A 21,960-nucleotide genomic window follows, 5' to 3' on the forward strand; every position below is an offset into this window, starting at 1 on the left:
GTACCTAATTTAAAATTTGCGCCTCTCTCATCAGTTTCGGTTGAAAGAAGTTTTTCTGCTTTCAAAATGATTCTCAGTGACAAAAGGCAAAGGTTAACTGTGGAGAATTTAGAAAACATTCTGGTGGTGTACTGTGCATATTATTATAATAAAGTCTGAGCATGGAACTGAATTTCAATAACTTAAAATGAGTAATCTTGATATCAATAATCATTATTTCCAATATATTAAATTTGTGCAGCTCTGTTTATAAATATAATATAGTATTCTTTTTTAATGTTTAAACATATTTTTTGTGCGTATTTTAGTGTATAACTAAAAATTTCAGTGAAAGAAATAAGTATGATACCTTGATGTGCCTAAAATGCCTATTTTCATTAAAATAGAGCCTAATTTCACAAATTTTGAGCTCATTTTAGGCGCCTAAAACTGCAATTTTTAGTCCCTATAATCCGATGTCTATTCATTACACATCAGGAATTGGCGGAACCCCTAAGAGTTGCTTACGGAACCTCGGGGTTCCGGGGAACACACTTTGAGAAACGCTGGTCTAGAGGAAAATCTTTAACTTGGGACTCCACTTGCGTTGACACTCTAGCTTCATCTCACTTGCCGAATACCTCCAGACGAGAAACATCTGCTGCTGAATTAGCCGTGAAGAAAAAAGTCGATAAATATGCTCAACTTTTAGGCAATTATATCTTTGTCTCCTTTGCTGTGGAGACCTTCGGAACTTGGAATCATGACTCTAAAGTTTTGGTATCTCAAATCGGCCAAATTTTGATCTCCATTACTGGTGATCGTGGTTGCACTACTTATTTGCGTCAACGCTTAAGTATTGCTATCCAACGCGGAAATGCAATGAGCGTTTTAGGTACTCTTTCCGAGTCCAGTACTTTGGACGAACTCTTTCTCCTGTATTAAGTATTCCTAATGTAAATATTTGTATTTAGTTTTATATGCCGTATATGTAATACAATGTATATTGGTTTATTATTATTATTATTATTATTATTATTATTATTATTATTATTATTATTATTATTTTTATTATTATTCCAACTTATATATTATTTATAGATTACGGGAAAGCCTTTGATAGATTATCACAAAGCAAACTCTGGGAAATAATGCATAGAAGGCTATCGAGAACATTTGACAAGAGCAATCCAGATCTATACTACGCTACAAATGTATCAATCAATGATAGTAATAAAATAATTAAAACAAATCAAGGTGTCAAACAAGGCTGCCCAATGTCCCCAGCATTGTTTAGTATATATATATATATATATATTTATTTATTGACGATGTCGTTAAACAATGGCAGAAACAATTAAGTAATAGTTTTAAAATAAATGACAAAGCCTTAAACACTATACTGTTTGCGGACGACCGAGTAATATTAAGCAACACAGGAGATGATTTACAAATTGGTATATTTAAATTAACTCAAATAGCTAACGAGTATGATATGAGAATTTCGGAACAAAAAACAAAAGTTATGGCTTTTGAAGGGACAAACCACTTGAGATGGAAAATAGTGATTAACGGAAAAATAATAGAACAAGTAAATAACTTTAACTATTTGGGATGCAATGTATCCTACTGCCAAAAATGATATCAATATAAAAATAAATAGATTCTATAATATGTGTGGAACAATAAGAAGAACATTAAAAAATAAAACATTAAGAACCACTCAACTAAAATTTTACAAAATTATGGCAGTACCTATTTTAACGTACGCCTGTGAGAACTGGGCACTTAATAGATCAGACAGAAGAAAAATAGAGAAAGCTGAAATGAAGTTCTTGCGTTCCGTAGCGGGTTATACACTTTTAGAAAAAAAAAAAACGCAATGAAGACATAAGAACACAATTAAATGTATACAACCTAAATGACAGAATAAACCAAATAAGAACTAACTGGTTAGAACATATTGAAAGGATGCCACATAATAGATTTCCACAGCTGACACTTCAATATCAACCTAAAGGCAAAAGGAAAGTAGGACGTCCAATTACAAGATGGAAAGATACAATCTCTTGATGTGGAAACAGGTCAAAGGCCTAATTCCATGAGGAAGAAGAAGATTATTACTTACTTACAAATGGCTTTTAAGGAACCCGAAGGTTCATTGCCGCCCTCACATAAGCCCGCCATCGGTCCCTATCCTGTGCAAGATTAATCCAGTCTCTATCATCACACCCCACCTCCCTCAAATCCATTTTAATATTATCCTCCCATCTACGTCTCGGCCTCCCTAAAGGTCTTTTTCCCTCCGGTCTCCCAACTAACACTCTGTATGCATTTCTGGATTCGCCCATAAGTGCAACATGCCCTGCCCATCTCAAACGTCTGGATTTTAAGTTCCTAATTATGTCAGGTGAAGAATACAATGCGTGCAGTTCTGTGTTGTGTAACTTTCTCTATTCTCCTATAACTTCATCCCGCTTAGCCCCAAATATTTTCCTAAGCACCTTATTCTCAAACACCCTTAACCTATGTTCCTCTCTCAGAGTGAGAGTCCAAGTTTCACAACCATACAGAACAACCGGTAATATAACTGTTTTATAAATTCTAACTTTCAGATTTTTGGACAGCAGACTGGATGATAAGAGCTTCTCAACCGAATAATAACACGGATTTCCCATATTTATTCTGCGTTTAATTTCCTCCCGAGTGTCATTTATATTTGTTACTGTTGCTCCAAGATATTTGAATTTTTCCACCTCTTCGAAGGATAAATCTCCAATTTTTATGTTTCCATTTCGTACAATATTCTGGTCACGAGACATAATCATATACTTCGTCTTTTCGGGATTTACTTCCAAACCGATCGCTTGACTTGCTTCAAGTAAAATTTCCGTGTTTTCCCTAATCGTTTGTGTATTTTCTCCTAACATATTCACGTCATCCGCATAGACAAGAATCTGATGTAACCCGTTCAATTCCAAACCCTGCCTGTTATCCTGAACTTTCCTAATGGCATATTCTAGAGCGAAGTTAAAAAGTAAAGGTGATAGTGCATCTCCCTGCTTTAGCCCGCAGTGAATTGGAAAAGCATCAGATAGAAACTGACCTATACGGACTCTGCTGTATGTTTCACTGAGACACATTTTAATTAATCGAACTAGTTTCTTGGGAATACCAAATTCAATAAGAATATTATATAATACTTCCCTCTTAACCGAGTCATATGCCTTTTTAAAATCTATGAATAACTGATGTACTGTACCCTTATACTGCCATAGAAGATTATTATTTTTATTATTATTATTATTATTATTATTATTATTATTATTATTTTTATTATTATTAGTATTATTATTATCATTATTATTATTGCTGCTACTGCTACTCCTACTGCTACTGCTATAGTTATTTCATTACTAGGCTACTAGAAAATGCTGTAGTAAAAGTTTGAACAGAATTTATTTCGACATCTGTAAATGGACTCTGCATATGACAACACAATGTGTATTCACTAATGAAAGCATCTTCTGATTTTGTATCGGCATGTGTTACATTTTGTTTTTCAACACGCCGACAGAGCACGTTTATCATGATTCTGGTGTGAACTTTTTACACGAGCATCAAAGTTTATACCGTTCTGTCAGTGATATGAAATTGTACATAACATTATGTTTCTGACAGCTGTTCCCCACCTTTTATCAGAATAAATAAATCAATTAATTACACAGCTGCTGTTTATAATATAATTTGCTTATACAGCTCGAGGCGTGACTGAAAATTTAAACAGAGTGCACGACTTTATCCATTATGTTCGTATTTAGCTTTCAGTACAATTGTAGAAAGTTTTTGTATAGTAAACTTGATAGTTGTCATAACTGTCATTATATTTCCTGTAACGGTATCCAGCTTTTCGAACTAAATGAGTAAAATTTAGTACTGCAACGATAAGCTAACAAAGGATATGGTACGTCAGTAACATACAGTATAATATGAGATGATATCTAGCAATATAATTTTGTTTCGAAAGTAGCTGGTTAGATAATTTAGTAAGTAATTAAATTTCCATATTTTCAATTACTTCTATCTAAAATACTTTTAGATTTATTTAGCAAATTGAATTTTTTGCGAACGCAAGGAAAATTAATCTACAGTAATGGAAAAACATCTATTTGGCAAAAAGTGATCTCATTTTTCACTGTTGAATAACCTAAAACACTGCGATATCTTCAGAAATGTGGAATGACTTGGAGTGAAACATTAACAATGAGTTCGGCTAAATTCCCTATTATGAGCATGTAGACCAAAATCAGTATATTCCTCCTATGATGAAATGGATACTGACAGGTTACTGTCGCCTGAAGAGACATCTACAATATTGATGGACAACACTGACAATCCCATGTGTAGGTAATGTTGTAGGTAGGGATGGAGCGAAAAACATCTCACAAATTCTGCTCCAGTGCACTAAATTGTAGAGTCAAATATAAATTTAAATAGCCTAAGGAGCTAGTGTCTTTAAACATTCTTAAGGAATTGATAAATAGTGATTAGTAGTTCAATGAAGTCCTTCTTAGAAGATTACTCACACAGTTATAAAAACTTTTTCCACAGTATGACGATGTATTCAAACAAGATATTTTACCATATCTTACGTCCAGAAAGGTGAACAAATTCTTTAATGAAAACAACACCCAAATGTTATGTTTGCCGGACAGTTCAACTGACATTAACTTAATTGAAAATGGAGGCACATGTTTTTTAAAGCAAGACAAGAGAGTGCAGACTTGCCTGATTCTACAACTCCAGCGTTGGTTCAACAAAACTGAAAAGCCAATTTTTATGCAAGATGGCGCATCCTGTCACATGGCGAAATTTGTCAAAGGTTTCTAGAAGAATCTTAATATACCTCTATTGGCTTAGCTGGACACCTCGCCTGACCTCAGTCCTATAGAGAATGTTAGAGAGTTTCTGAAGAGGGAAGTGGCAAATGACCATGCCATTAATAAGATAAATTTAATTGAAAAGTTAATGTGTCACTCGCATCACAACCAGCGCTTGAAATATACGAGCTTGCAATACATAGACGGCATTGCAGGGAAAAGGTAAAGGGAGGTTTGAGAAAATATTAACTCAATCATTAAATCAAGGTTAAATATATTAGTTCGGACAGGGATACAGAACTGGCGAGAGTGGGATGGAAAGCATGGGGAAAGCGTTGATTGCCCGTCCACAGTCCACCGGCATTGAATGACATATCTGTGGCCCTTACGCAATCATATAAGACAGACACTGAATACAAATCCCCTCCCCTACCAAGTCAATGACGCGGAGGTGAAAGTAAGGGGTGAGTGACGTATTCCAATGAGTGACGCAACACAACAATTGTCGCCCAGTTCTGCAAACCTGAGTTAGAATATTACATGTTCACCTGTCATCAGTATTATTCTTCTGTATACATGTATAGTCTCAACGCACGCAAGAAAGATAAGTATGACGTTATTTTAATACTGTCAGCTCATTTTATTGTTTTTTTGTAAGTGGTCATATTAATTTCGTCAGGGACTGTACATCAGTTCCCTCCCGCGCTATATAAGTACTTTTGATAAATGCAGGAAAATTGCTTTCCTTATTGAGAAGATTTCACAATATACAAAATAAATAATAATACTATAATGCCTATATCTTTCCGCAGGAACTAGACAGTTTGTTCGTAATGCACAAGATTCGACCATATTCACATTTCACCTTGAAAAATTTTACTGCATATTTGTGTAAAAATTAGTTAATTAGCAACTCCTTCTCTTGGAGATTCATTAACGCTGATTAACTGCCCGATAAAAATCCTGTGCTTATGCTAACAGAACTACTTTCTTTAAGACAGTCTTCCATGAAACTCGCATAGTTGATTGAGAGCGCGCCGACAGGTGCCTCTACTGTCGGGTTTAACCGCCCGTTATAATAGGACGTCAGAGGTTGTGACCAGAAAAAGTCAACCTCTGGCTTCTTTGCTCCATTTGTTGTTTCCGTCATCGTTTCTTTCTCTTACTTCTTCTTTTCTCTGGACACATCCATCCTTCATGGTCTTTCCTTCTGTTTCAGAATTGACGCAGCATCGAATTCCTCACGAACCAATTGTAGTTATCATCCTAGATTTTTCTCGATCGTAAAATAATCTTCTCCACTACCATTGATATCAATAAGAAAGTATAAATCATGATTTTATCTTCATAGATCTTTGGTCGTATGCTTTTGGCTTTCCTCCATGTCTTTGTTGCCCAGATGATTTAAATATATTATGTCTGAAGTTTGACATGCTGTTCTGTAGGCCTATGGTCGCCGCGTCCATTTATATACAGGTAGCATCAGAGTTATCGCTTTTCTTTTATGTTTTATTGCGGAGTTTTAGAGACTGTGTTGTAATACTGCTCTATCTGTTTTTTAAGTATCATTTATATTAAAATCTCATTACTTAAAGCAAATTAAAAACGACCAAACTAGAAATGTCTCGAAACATGTCTAGATTGAGGAATTATAATGTATTTCACGTAATGAGATTTAAATATAAATGCTAATGGAATGTTAAATAACTGTTCTGCTTGATACAAAAACGTTTTTGGAAGTAACTAAATTATATTACACTATGAACTCTTGGTGTTCTAATATTACAACAGCTAGGTGATATTCTTCATTCGAGGTTACTATTGCTGTGAACATTGAACGCAAAATTTCTAGCGAATGCGGTATTTTATTCCAGCTTTGTCTTATTATTTCTCCACACATATGTGAAGTATTTTGTTATAATAATTATACTGAGATTTGTTTAGTTGTGTACTAAATAGTATGAATATGAAATGCATATGAAAAGCATGACATCCCATAAGGACAACGGCCTCCTATAGGCTAGTAGTGTAGGGTGAGCTGAAGGTCTACTATACTTGGGGAGCCATTCCAAGAGAGCTTACACTATACTTACAAACTAAACGCACAAGCTATACAAATTAAACACATATATTATACAAACTAAACACACACACAAAACTATACAAGCTGAACAAATAAATTATACAAACTAAATATACAAACAAACTATCCAAACTGGACACGCAAACAACTATCCAAACTAAAGACACAAATTATACCAAATAAACACACAAACGAACTATCGAAACTAAACACATAAAAATATACGAATTAAACGCATAAAATATATCAAATAAACACACAAAAAACTATCCAAACTAAACACACAAAAATTATACAAACTAAACATACATTATACCAAATAAACACACAAACTATCCAAACTAAACACACAAAAACTATACAAACTAAACATAAATTATACCAAATAAACACAACAAACTATCCAAACTAAATGCACAAAAATCTATACAAACTAATCTAGTAAATTATACTAAATTAACACTCAAACAAACTGTCCCAACCAAAGACACAAAAAACTACACAAACTAAACACAAAATAAGTCAAATAAACACACAAACTATCCAAACTAAAAATACACAAAACTATAGAAACTGAACACATAAATTATACCAAATAAACAAACAAACTATCCAAACTGAACACACAAATTATACCAACTAAACACAGAAACAAACTATCCAAACTAACCCACACTAAAACGACTATAGAAACAATATGTAACTAGACATAGTTTACATAGTGTTCGTAATTTCTTTCAGTGTTCTCCATGCCTGCTTGTGCCTCTCTGTCCTCGACCACTGGGCTTCAGTCTCTCTCCGAAAAGCGTCTGACCACCTCCTCTTGGACGTCTTCTGCTCCTTTTCTCAATATGTGGGTGCCACATGGTCGAGGCATAGCCTCACCTACTGCAGTCAATTTTACTCACATGTCCGCCCATTTAAATTTGAGACGTTGCGCCAGCATTACTGCATTTTGCATGGCGCTTCTTCTTCGAATGTCGGTGTTCCTTATGCAGTCTTGCAGTCTCATCTGTAGGATTTTCCTTTCCGTTATTCTCTGGTTCTAAATAGTACATGACTATATTTCAGTAGTTTTATTTATTTGTTCATGTAGCCAAGCATTATTATTTCCCTTCACTGAAAAGCAATTTAATGCTAAGGTGTGAGTGTTTTTTATCACCCTATATAGTTATAACGTATCGTATTGGCGTATATACGTAGCAGTAGAGAAATACATCAATCAATTCGAAACACAATACCAACGGAATATTTTCTAAATACACATCTTCCATCATCTAGTTCGTGAGTCTTACAAATGCATAAATCATGTTCTAGCATTAACTATCATTACGAAAGATACATCAATTTCAAGAGATACTAAATATCCGAATCGTTTACATAAGATAGCCTAACCATTATTACCGATATTTGAAAGAATTGTAAAAGTTGTATTTTTAATAGCCTTCTTTTAGGGGCTGATGTGTTGAACCCAATTTCGAGTAAAGAACAACCTTATAAACTTATGAGAAGTATTAGAAGATTATAGTGTATTTCTTTCGCTTATTTATGTTATAAAGGTTTTATGTGGAAATATATACGTCAGATACAATAATAAAATTGATAAATCTATATCACAAGCTACATTTGAACAACGTTGTAACCAACAAAACGTAAATTTTACAGGATTGTAAAAAATTGTAAAAATCATAACGTTCCACTAAACAAATTAAAAATATACGTAATGATGCCTACTGTTGATTTAGACAAACAAAGTTTTTCATTGCATGCAGGAGGATAGACATAACATAGTTCCATTTTAAATTGATATTCAACAAAAATCTTTGGCCACAACAATGATTTAATTACAAATAAAGGTGTCCGAAAGGTTACCCCTAAACACTATTATTATTCAACATATTAAACGCAATTATGACACAGAAATTTCTACATAAGTTACTGTTCAGCAACTTAAAATAAAAATTAATAGACAATTATAACTTATGACTCATATCTATGTAGATTGTGAAGTATTAATTTTGGACAATCGAGACAATTTTCAAAGAGATAACAAAAATGTGCATGAAATCGCAAAAGATTATGGAATTTCATAGAGAGCATATCAAACCAGTTAGAATAGTAAGTAATGGAGCATACAATGCTGTATTAAGACTAAATGTAAATCTCATGTCGAAAGGATGAAACATTCTATATTTCCAAAAGAAATAATATCGTACAAGCCAAGTCGAGGCAGATGAGATCAAGGGAGCAATTCAAAAGATGGTTGGACTAATAAAAATCGGAACTGGCAAATCCATTCTAATCAGAAAAGTCGGAAGGTGAAGAAGAAGATATTCATAGATTTCAAAAAGATATATGACTCAGTTAAGAGAGAAGTTTTATATAATATTCTTATTGAATTTGGTATTCCCAAGAAACTAGTTCGATTAATTAAAATGTGTCTCAGTGAAACTTACAGCAGAGTCCTTATAGGCAGTTTCTATCTGATACTTTTCCAATTCACTGCGGGATAAAGCAAGGAGATGCACTATCACCTTTACTTTTTAACTTCGCTCTATAATATGCCATTAGGAAAGTTCAGGATAACAGAGAGGGTTTGGAATTGAACGGGTTACATCAGCTTCTTGTCTATGTGGGTGACATGAATACGTTAGGAGAAAATCCACAAACGATTAAGGAAAAAACGGAAATTTTACTTGAAGCAAGTAAAGCGATAGGTTTGGAAATCTCGTCACCAGAATATTGTACAAAATCGAAATATAAGAATTGGATATTAATCCTTCGAAGAGGTGGAAAAATTCAAGTATCTAGGAGCAACAATAGCAAATATAATGGTACTGGGGAGGAAATGAAATAAATATGAGAAATGCCTGTTATAATTCGATTGAGAAGCTTTTGTCATCTAGTCTGCTGTCAAAAAATCTGAAAGTTAGAATTTGCAAAACAGTTATATTACCAGTTGTTCTGTATGGTTGTGAAAATTGGACTCTCACTTTGAGAAAAGAACAGCGATTAAGGATATTTGAGAATAAGGTTCTTAGAAAAATATTTGGGGTTAAGAGCGATGAAGTTACAGGAGAATGGAGAAAGTTACAGAACACAGAACTGTACGCATTGTATTCTTCATCTGACATAATTAGGAACCGTAAAACTACGCAACTATGGTCCACATTTATGACATTTTAACTTACAGCTTCTCTAATTGAAGTAGGATATTTTTCAACAGCCTTTTGTTTGTGTGTCTAGGTAGTGCAGGTTTTTTTAAAGCCTATTAATCATAAAAAGTGTAAGGTAAGTATTTGTTAATATATTCTTTATTAAACATTGGGCCATTGTTGTATATGATGTTGACAACTTTGGTCCATGTGAAAAATTCCATACTAAATCAATAATGGACTACAGATGAGAGACTCTATTGGAAGTACATGACATCCTCATATGTCTTAGTAAAAAAGATACAATTTAATGCAAACAAATTGTAAATTTTCTTGAAAAATAATGCAATTTAGAAACTTATCAAACACAGTCGAACATTAAAAGAAAATACATTGGTAAAGATTAAAAAAACCATACATAATAAATCATAAATATTGTGAAACAATTAAATAAAATTTTGTACTGACATTTTTACTTCAATGGTTTTCCCCATCTATCTTCTAGTTGTGGCACACGATACAAAGCCCTCTTTTTACTCATTTTTGATGGAGGATTTATTGGGAATTTAATGTCCTTGTTGGGTAAAAGATACAGTCTTCTTTCTCTGGCCACTTCCAAGACAGTCCACAGCGTGCCATACAATTGATATATGCTCCATCGTTCTTGGTGGACGTGACTCTTCCCGGCCAAGATTCGCCTTCATATTCAACTGGTACGAAGTCACCTGGCTTTGGGATGTAGTCATGGCCATTCAATGGAAATCTTCCATTGGAACATCTTCAATTAGGTCCTCAGAAACATTCAGAGAGGACTCAGAGACATAAGAAATTTCAGACTCACCTGCTTCACTTTCACTGTCAGATTCCAGCTTATTTTTTTCTTGGTTTGTTCTTTCTGCCCTTTGAAGTTGAAGGAACATTTTTATCCTTTGAAGTGGAAAGTGAAGACATTTGCTGTAATTCTTCTGCAGAAATGCTCTTTCCTGCCACAATGTGGCGCCTCTTCATTCTCCTTTGCTATTATGGGTGATGGGTGAAATTCCTATTTTCTATATTTTCAAGCTACGGTGTGAGAGATAATGATGTGGTGAAGTACCATTTTTGTGAGTCAATTGGTTTCTGAGTTATTAACAAAAATATTTTAAAAAATTTGCATAATTCAAAATTAAATTTGTCGCTTAATTTTTTCAGTAAAGTGTTTTATTTTTTTTTTCAAGACTAGTAGCATATTTAGAAAAACATCAGGTATTAGTTTTCCTATATCTATACTACAAAAAAGGTAAACAATTTTTATATCCACTGCATACCTAATAATAGAAATTTTCCATTGCCACTATAAATATATTTCAATTTTTGTTTAAAAAGTATTAATTTATTCATAAGACGAATGTGCTATTTGGTAACCACAGTATATAGAACTCGCAGTAAAAATTTCATGTGCCTATCAACTGAATTTTAAGAGCCTTTATACTTCGAACTAGACGAAATGTGCTGAAAAAAGTGTGAGAAAACAGCTTCTAAAATTTGCATGGAATTTAAGTTCAAGAGTGCAGCTGTTTATATATTGCGTAATTTTTATGCTTTCGAGCGCCGCAGAGCATTGAAACTTACTCAACATACAAATAAGACATTGCTGGTTCATTTTTACAGGAAAATGAAAATGCGACTTTTGACTTAAAATGACCAAAAATTTACCCATCGCCCCATCTTAATATTTTTATCCCAAGTAGTGTTTTAAATTCTTTATGTAGATTTATTAATAATAATTTCATAATAATGTCGAAATGAAATTAATCAAATGATATTTGGAAAACAAATCATACAGGTTTGAATTCAGCAAAACTGAAAACTTCACACTCGTATAAAATTAAAGAAAAAACAGCAATGTAATAAGTTATTTGTTTATAAGAGGACTTGTATGTAGCACAGAAAAACTGATAATCTTCTCGAGAAAAGTACATGCATAAAACTGTCAACACCAGTTTTAATATTGATAAAAGTTCTTACTTTCTACTTCTATTGAGTTGCTTGTCGAATGACTAGAAAGTCTCTTTTCACGCTAGTAACAAGGATTGGATTCCCGATGGGGGAAAGTGAAATTTTTGGTGGACAAAAACTGTACTTGGTGGTAGGTTTTCGCAGTGTACTCCTATTTTCCCTGTTGGCATACCTTTATTCTCCTTTGATCATTATCATGTAGTTATATAGTTCGCCTCTAATGGTGCATCGACGCCAAAACCGGTTGCAAAACGAACTAGGTCTTCGGCGCTCACTTCTACGTGGGGACGCTTGAGTGAATACTGCAAGAAAAGTAACAGCCACGGGAAAAAAGTCTCTAAAAGGGAAGGAAACCATAGAATTACTCCAACATTATCTACAGGAGTATTTCAAGTATTTATAATATCATATTATTTTAAATACAGTGCACATTTGAATATAAATTGATTAAATTACAGTATACACTTAAAATTGAAAGTACAACCATTAAAAATAACAAAAACACTTTTGAAAATATATCAGGTTATAGTGATTTCGTAATTAAATAGTTACTAAAAACAAACAATATTTTAGGACAATCGAAAAGTAGGCTATTCTAAAATTAACAAAACGGGGTAGTCATGAAGAGCTAAAATCTCTGAAATACAATGAAAATGACAGGTTACAGCAATAGCCTAAGTAGAACTGTCATGTTAAAAGAATATAAAACTTGTGAAATTTCTTTAGGCAGTGCAGAAATCAAACGCTGTGAAACAAAATTCTGTGACGGACGTATTAGGATATGAATTGTAAATAACTTAATTATGTATCATGTTTAGTTAATATTTCATTATAGCCCATGTAAGCTCGTTAATGTGCATGAAAATGATTTTTATATTTAAGTATGACTTTACTATTTTGTCATTGTTTCATTATGTATTTCACTTCTGGTAGTGTGGAAGAGAAGGTCTCATGGCCTTAACTCTATCAAAATAAATAAATAAATAAATAAAATAAATAAATAAATAAAATAAATAAATAAATGAATTAATTAATTAATATTAAGGGGACTTCGCATGTCGGGGCAAATTACCTGGTTGAGATTTCTTGCGTGGTTTTCCCTCAACCCAATATGAACAAATGCTGGGTAACTATCGGTACTGGACCCCGGACTCAATTCACCGGCATTGTCGACTTGGTTGGCAAGTTGGTTTAGTGCTGGCCTTCTATGCCCAAGGTTGCGGGTTCGATCCCGGGCCAGGTCGATGGCATTTAAGTGTGCTTAAATGCGACAGGCTTATGTCAGTAGATTTACTGGCAAGTAAAAGAACTCCTACGGGACAAAATTCCGGCACATCCGGCGACGCTGATATAACCTCTGCAGTTGCGAGCGTCGTTAAATAAAACATAACATTTTAACATTCACCGGCATTATCACCTTCACTTCATTCAGCAGCTAAACAACCTAAGATGCTGATACAGCGCCGTAAAATAACACACTAAAAATAAAAAAGTCCAATAATTTGTTAATATATTTATATAATTATTTAACCAAATCAAAGAGAATGTGGCTTATAGGCTGTTGACAACCAGAAAACTGTCAATCTCAACCTATTTACCCCAGAAGTCTTCAATTATTATGATGACAATAATTAATTTGGCACTATTTGGTAGAATCTTTTAATAAAGGACAGAATACAAAATTGTTGTGTTCCTGGTAGGAACCATTCCGGAGTAGGCATAGAGAGGGATATATTAGCAGAGGAGTAAAGACAGGCAGACAGCCGAGCCATTCAGGCAGCTGTCGTGTTTAACAAGTGGCTGTGATTGATTGGCCGAGCGCTAAGTACAGCGCTGTGTTTGTATAATGAATAGGTCGCTATTGTAAAGACCTGGCTTCGATTTTAGAGCAGCCACGATGAATCATTGTTGTTTCTTCATCAGTCACTCGATAGTGATAGCGGGGTATTCCACTAATTTGGCTGGCCTCTCGTACCGCGAGAGCTCATTCTATCTCTGTTCGTCGATGGGCTCGAGGTATAATCCAACAGCGTGTTGGAACTGTTCCCGACATTATCCCGGCAAGGGGTCTGCGTTATAATACAATTTTTTAGTATCCCAATATTATTTTATCTCATATTATAATATACTCAAGAATAAATTGATAGAGGACCTCCGGTGTAGCTCAGTCGGCTGTGACACTTGCCGATCCGGAGTTTTTTTTTTTTTTTTCCAGCAGTCAGACGAATCTCAGGTACGCCGTAATGTTTGGCGAATCCTCGGCCTCATGTCGCCAAATACTATCTCGTTATCACCAATACTATCGTTGCAAAATAACTTTATTGTTAATGTAGCGTCGTTAAATAACCAAGTAAAAAATATGAGGGATGGATGAGTAAGTAGGTGGGTAGCTGAGTGGGTGAATAAATAATAATAATAATAATAATAATAATAATAATAATAATAATGGTTTATTTAACCTGACAGAGTTAAGGCCATACGGCCTTCTCTGACACTCAACGAGAAGTAAAACTGCGATACTAAAAAATATACTACAAATTTACGAAGTACAGCACACATACACACAGAAAACTGAAGTAGATAATCATAATACCACAATCTAGTATATACAGTCACGAAGCTTTAGTTGTGAGGGTACTAGGAACAATCTGAGATCTGAACACTTGTTCATACGAGGTGCTCAATGTGACGTCCATTCATGGCAATACATTTTTCTGCCCTACAATACAGTAGACTACCAGATAATCATACCGTAATTGACAACCCTGACTTGGAATATTGATACGTCGCAAGGAATACTGAAAACAGAAGTCTGGTTGCGGATATGAGCGGGGTTCAGCAGAGATGGTGGTGTGAATTTTGGTGATCAGCATGTGTAGACTGATGAAAATCCACATGCAGTTGAAGAAACGAGGCATTAGCACCGATTCTCAATCAACTGACGGGCAGGCGTTCTTGATGATAGATTAATAGGGCCATACGTGCTACCACAGAGATTAACTGGGGATCGTTATGAGGACTTTCTTATTAACGTATTAAAACAATTTTCAAAGAGTGCATGATTCCTTACGCCGAAGGTCAGGCGAATGCATTGCTATGATTGGACGTCACATTGAGCACCTCCTATAAACAAGTGTTCAGATCTCAGAAAGTATGTGTTGTAGGACCCATGTTTATTAGACATTATTTTCTTGTTTTGATGCATACTAGCACCTTCTAAAATATTGTTTACTTTTTTAACACCCTGTATTTGTTGACATTATTTGGATAACTTACACTGACATTTATTTATTAATTCTATTAATTTATACTTTAGTTGTTTAAATCTCATCATCTACATTTTAAATATATAACTTATTTCAATATGATTATTCTCTTACTTTCTAATGGCGGAGTTTGCGATTAAGAAGTGTGTTTACTAGTGCTGCGAGCTTTTACAAGTTGCGAAACTGCTATTGAGTAATACTTGATTCGATGAAATTTTAAGCTTATATAGCCCTATGAATATGTTTGTATTTTACTGAAAAGAAACAAAATCATATATTTTTTAAATTTATTATTTTACGACGCTTTATCAACAGCTTAGGTTATTTAGCGTCTGAATGAGATGGTGATAATGCCGGTAAAATGAGACCGAGGTCCAACACCGAAAGTTACCCAGCATTTGCTCGTATTGGGTTGAGGGAAAACCCCGGAAAAACCTCAACCAGTTAACTTGCCCCTACCGCGAATCGAACCCGGGCCACCTGGTTTCTTCACGGCTAGACGCGCTAACCGTTACTTCACAGGTGTGGATTAAAATTATGTTATTTATTACATTGAATTTATGAATGTAATTTTTTATTTTTTAGTAGGTTATTTTACGACGCAGTACCAACATCTCGTGTTATTTAGCACCTAGATGAAGTGAAGGTGATAATGCCGGTGAAGTGAGTGCAGGGTCCAATACCGATAGTTACCCAGCATTTGCTCATAGTTGGTTGAGGGAAAACCCCGGAAACAGGTAACTTGCCCCGACCGGGATTCGAACCCGGGCCACTTGGTTTCTCGGCCAGATGCGCTAGCCGTTACTCCACAGGTGTGGACTATGAACGTTATTATTTTATAAAATTTTTTCACTTTGTAGAAATTGTTTTAAAATGTTTAATTATAGGCCTGTCAAACTGTTCTGTTCTTAACAACTATGATATTAGTGATTTAAATGGTATAATTTTAAATAATAAAGTAACTTTCTCAAGATGGTGTGGGAAATGAAGCATTTGAATATTATGTTTTAAAGAAAAACTTTAATCACATTTAGTTGAGGTCAATTGTCTTTTCGAAAATTGCGACTCATGTTTTTTTCGTCCTTGAGTTATACTGTTGTAGTAAAACATTTAATTTAAAAAGTTTCGCACATTCAGTTACTTTGGAAACCTTTTCCTTCGCTTTTTTATTCAATATACGGGGATAAAAGAACAAGGCCCGTAAAGCCCTATAGGCAAAAGCTGCTTAAAAAGGGGAGAGGGATGGAATGAACTAGGGTGTGGAAGTACAGGAGGGCTAGCGGGCTTGTTGGTTGGAATGTCTCCGTGGGGAAAATGAACGGCCAAAGTTTTCCCTCCCCTTAATTCCCTTCCGTTAATCACCTAACAGACGTTAGTTACTGTACCTAATGGTTTTCCTTCAACCAACCTCCAACACACCGCCCATATGTATGCCGAACTTCACTTCTGGACTTGAAACTAAATTTTTTATCTAGAAACACTCCAAGGAAAACGTTAATAAAGAGCAAACGTGCAATCTACACCAGCCAGTATGACATCCAAATTGTTTTTAAGTTTATTTGCACAAATGTTTGTATAAAATGGAAATTTGATTTGATATTTATTGTCGACTACATAGCTATCCGTTATGGTGTGCCTTCACAGTCCTGTATTTAGGCCACATCATAACTGCTTATTTAAATTTCCCTACCATTTCTTTCCTATTCCGAAGATATGTTAAACTAATATATCCCTAATAGCCTACATATCTTACATTTCTTTGATTACTCGTTATTTATGCACTAATTTTAATATTCTTCCTTCCTAAATGTCGTCTATAATACTATTTGAAGAGTCCACTGCAAGAATGATGGATGTCACTTTCTTGTCGAAAATGAACAAAGACTGTCAATGCATATCTTAAGACATATAGAATGTACATAATAATAGTTTTAATAATAATAGTTTTATTTTCCCTGGCAGAGTTAAGGCCATCAGGCCTTTTCTTCCACTCAACATAGAGAGTTATATGGCATTAACACTGATAGTCATTGTCCAGTAATGATCGGAAAATCACAGTTAAGCTTTGAGCGCTAAGCATTTCAAACTTTCAATGGCTTCTCCTGAAAAATGAATTCCAAATGACATCTATCATTCTTGCAGTGGACTCTTCATTTACCTTCTTCTATCCTTCTTTAATTATATTAACTCTATCATACGTTTCCTATCGCACTGTTTTCTCTATAAACATCCTTTATTTCTGTAATATCTACAATTTGCTCTTAGGTTCCTGACCGACGCTGGTTGGTTGTATTATTGTGATTGGACCATACACAATCTCTGTGTATGGTCCATCACGTATGTACGGAATTGCGGCTGGCTTGTATGTGTGCCGTCGAGTTTTGAAACGTTAGCTCTAGCAACTGAGAAAACGAGGCACAAGCTTGGACAATCAAAATCCATGAACACCAGCCGCAGAAGCCTACGCCAACACTTACAGCCAATGCCACCGTTTCTGGGGTGTGAGATAAGTAATGGGGACGTTGAGAGCGAGTATCTTTGTCACAAAATGTGGGCGAGAAAGCTGACAACTGTGATTGACAGATTTCTGACGTTACATCCGTTTAGGAGGTGGCAATCGAAGTGGCAGCAGATGCCACTGACTGGACAGTGTCCTCAAGGACACCCCCTAGAAACGCGAAGTGTGAGTCTCTAGCCTATGACGGAGTTGGCAGATGGCTGACGTGACGTGTTGGGTGGTACCGTTCTCAGCTGCACTGGCAACAAGTGCTCACTGACTGGGTTTCTACTGAAGTACACACGCTAGAAACGCTGGCGCTGGCTGTAGCTACCCTCTTAGCTACTTAGCTGCCGCCCTCACATAAGCCCGCCATCGGTCCCTATCCTCATCAAGATTAATCCTGTCTCTGACGTCATATTCCACTTTCCTCAAATCCATTTTAATATTATCCTCCCACATACATCTTTGTCTCCCCAAAGATCTTTTTCCTCCAGACTGTGGTCGTATTATAGAGTCAGTCACATTCCGAGGCTTCTGTTGGGGTTACGTAACAAGCTGTTTTTTACGGTTATGGATTGTTAGCCCTTCGCCTAACCCCCAAACTTGAGGACCACTCGATATCGACTGTCCGCTATTATTCAATATATTCGCAGCTACCCTCCTATCTGGAGGCCGTATCACCTTGTTGATATCCTATTCTAGCTGTCATAAATAATCTCATTTTTAAATTTCGAAGGATACCGAGTGTAAAGGTTTTGAACATAGTCCTAATTTATTCACCTCTCAATTCAAGAACCTTTAAAAGGATTATTTTACATTTACAAGCTTAAGGACCTTTGCTTCTGCTTGCGTAGGTGCTACAATGTATATGTTTTATTTGATAGATATGACACCTGAAATTACATAATAAATTATTAATTTAAGGAAAATATACATAACAATAAAATAACAACTTGATGTTAATTAGCCTATTGACTGCTTGTTGACAGTTGTTAACTGCGATACTTAATGAAGGATTATTGATGGTGACGATGATTGATTATTACTATGGCAATAATTGACGATTATTATTGTTAGGTGTTGCTGATGGTGATATTGAATGATGTAATAACAATTATTAATGATTACTTATAGTGATAGTGACTGGTGATTGATATTAATTGATTATTTCCTTTGCGCACGGCAGGTCATGTGATTTAATGTTCAAGAAGAGGCCTGTTTAATTAAATATACTTGCTACCATTCGATGTAACACATTTTGATAATGATTATTCAGATTATAGAATAGTAAATGTGGCATCATCATCATAATCATCATCATCGGGTCCACACCTGTGGAGTAACAGTCAGCGCGTCTGGCCGCGAAACCAGGTGGCCCGGGTTCGAATCCCGGTCGGAGCAAGTTACTTGGTTAAGATTTTTTCCAAGGTTTTCCCTCAACCCAATATGAGCAAATGCTGGGTAACTTTCGATGCTGGACCCCGGACTCATTTCACCGGCATTATCATCGTCATTTCATTCAGACGCTAAATAAGTTAATCTGAGATGTTGATACAGCATTGTAAAATAACCCAATAAAATAAAATAAATCATCATCTTCGGAGCATGAGCCGATTTAGCCTATTGTGCCCATTAGTCTAAATATCTCGGTCTTAATCTGCTCACATTTCTCCTTCCTTGTGGCCTGTAGAGTAATGTATTTTTGGGAATTCTATGATCATTCTTTCCAGATGTTGATATCATTTATTTCTGTTATATTCTAGTTTACGAACTAGGTTAAAATATATCTCCAGGTCTCGTCGAATATCCCCACTTCTCTTGTGGTCGCCAACGTTAGCCTGCAGACTGCACTTTATAACGCTCTCTAGCGAACACTGGGCATTGGAATAATAGATGAAACAATTATGTGACCCATACAGTTTAAATCTTTAATTTTATGAATACATAATTCCTTACCTAAACATTAATTATTATCATGAATAATGATTTTGTTCCTAATAATTTTTAATTTTATATACGGTATATTTGCTCTAAAGAGCGATTTTTTACATTAACGGTGTTATTGTACCCAGATCCTCAATTTCCATGTAAGAGAGCGTTACAATGCAGGCTATTTCTCGTCATTGGCGAGATGTAAGGTAAGAAATTCACCAGAGACACAAATATCACCACCATATTGGACCCTAGAGCCCGTTCTGTCTTCAAAGATTTAAAGTTGTTCCCGCCGCGTTTCTTTGGTCGTCCAATTCTCATCATTCCTATTAGAACAAAACTAACTGCCGCTCTCGCTCGCTGTGTTCGTTGCATTTGTCTTTAGAGTCTCGTCTCGTCATTCTCGTGCGCTTCGAGTCTCTCTTATCATTTTCGAAATATTTGGTCGGCGTGAAAAGATTTCGTAACTTTGAATAACATACATAATTGAAATAAGTAATATTTTAAATGTTTAAATGACACAAAAAGACAAAACAGAACAGTACCTTAGTTATCAAAATGTTCTGGTTCTATTATATTATGTTATTATCTATGGTTATATAAATAGAAAAAAAACAACTCTCAAATAAATTTGCATTTCCAAGAAACATAAAACGTAACGTTAATATCTTTTTACTTGAGATTGCACACTTGATCATAAACATATTAAAATAAAATTTCTAGCCTTTTAATAAGGGCCTAGTAATTAAATAAAGACTGGGGAACGAATTATTATACACTGAATGGTAGTAGAGCTGATGTTTCAAATAACCTACTTGATTGGAAACTATTATATATGTATAAATAACGCAGATAAAATTTAGTCAGGTATAAACAACTGTGGCAATTCAAGGCTGCTTGACGTTCGGACTTCGGGAGTGATCAATCTCGACGTCTCGAAACACTCAATATTGTAGTCTTTACGTCAACGACGCGATGTATACAACATTGTTGTGCGGGTTTTCGGCTTTGAGGGCGCTGTTAGCTTTGCTTTCTTGATCGTTGAACTCTAGTTACTATGTGTTGGTACTGAAGCGGCTTTAAAGGTGCACGGCTTTAGTAAATGGTTATCCTATCACTTTGATCTATATTCCGAATAAAATTATCAATCGTTCTTGAAATGTTATTAATTCTGAAATCCATTCGAATTGTTTCGCTCATCATATAGATTCAAAGCTTTTCAGTAGCTTCATTATTCTACTTCATGAATTCGTCGTTCTTGTTTCGGCTCCATAGAGAAATATTAGTGCGACCAATGTTTTGTAGAATTCTAGAAGTTTCTTTTCTCACTTCCTTTAATACGGTGTGTTTAATTGTGACAATGAGCTATAGGAACTTATTCTTGTAGTTACTATTGTATTCCAAATAATTAAAATTATTACCATGTTCTAGGATTTCAATATTAATACATAATATTTTTGTTAAGTCATATTTATACAAAAATGCAAAAACTTTCACTTTATGTTCTTTTACGACATGATACACTGCTCCGCCTAGTTAGTAGAATACGTTTGTTTCTAAGGAAAGCAGCAAAACAGTAACGTAACAGCAACAGTAACAGCAACGTGATCTGTTGTGACGAGAATCCAAGGCTTCGCATACCGGTAAGGCATCATGTTACAAACACGTTCACGTCTGAGTATTTCTGACAAAGTAAATATTATTCAACGCCTTGAAACCGGTGCAGATATTAAGGATATTGCTGGAGAGGTTAAGGTATATCTATCTATTTATCCATTCATTTATTAATTCATTCAATCAATTACTTAATTTATTTACTTGCTTATTTATTCAGTTATTTGTTTATTTAATTATTATGTGTTTTATATTTATTTGTTTATTTATTTATTATTTTATTTTATAGATAGATATATTCTAGGAATTAAAAATTAATTCGTATTAACGTTGTATCATATTCACTTTTTATAATAAATTAACAACTCTTAAATGCCCATTCCCTTATGATCGATTTTTTACTCTCCATAATATTCTTTGACTTCCATGCTCTACCTAAACATCATACTTGCTCCGCATGTTATATCTAAGTAGGTAAACATTGATTTTCTCCTATAGCGACGGAGCAGTGTATAGTTTTTAGACAGCTCTTTGCAAATCATCTTCATCATCA

Source organism: Periplaneta americana, chromosome 11, assembly GCF_040183065.1.
Source record: "Periplaneta americana isolate PAMFEO1 chromosome 11, P.americana_PAMFEO1_priV1, whole genome shotgun sequence".
In the NCBI taxonomy this organism is placed as follows: domain Eukaryota; kingdom Metazoa; phylum Arthropoda; class Insecta; order Blattodea; family Blattidae; genus Periplaneta; species Periplaneta americana.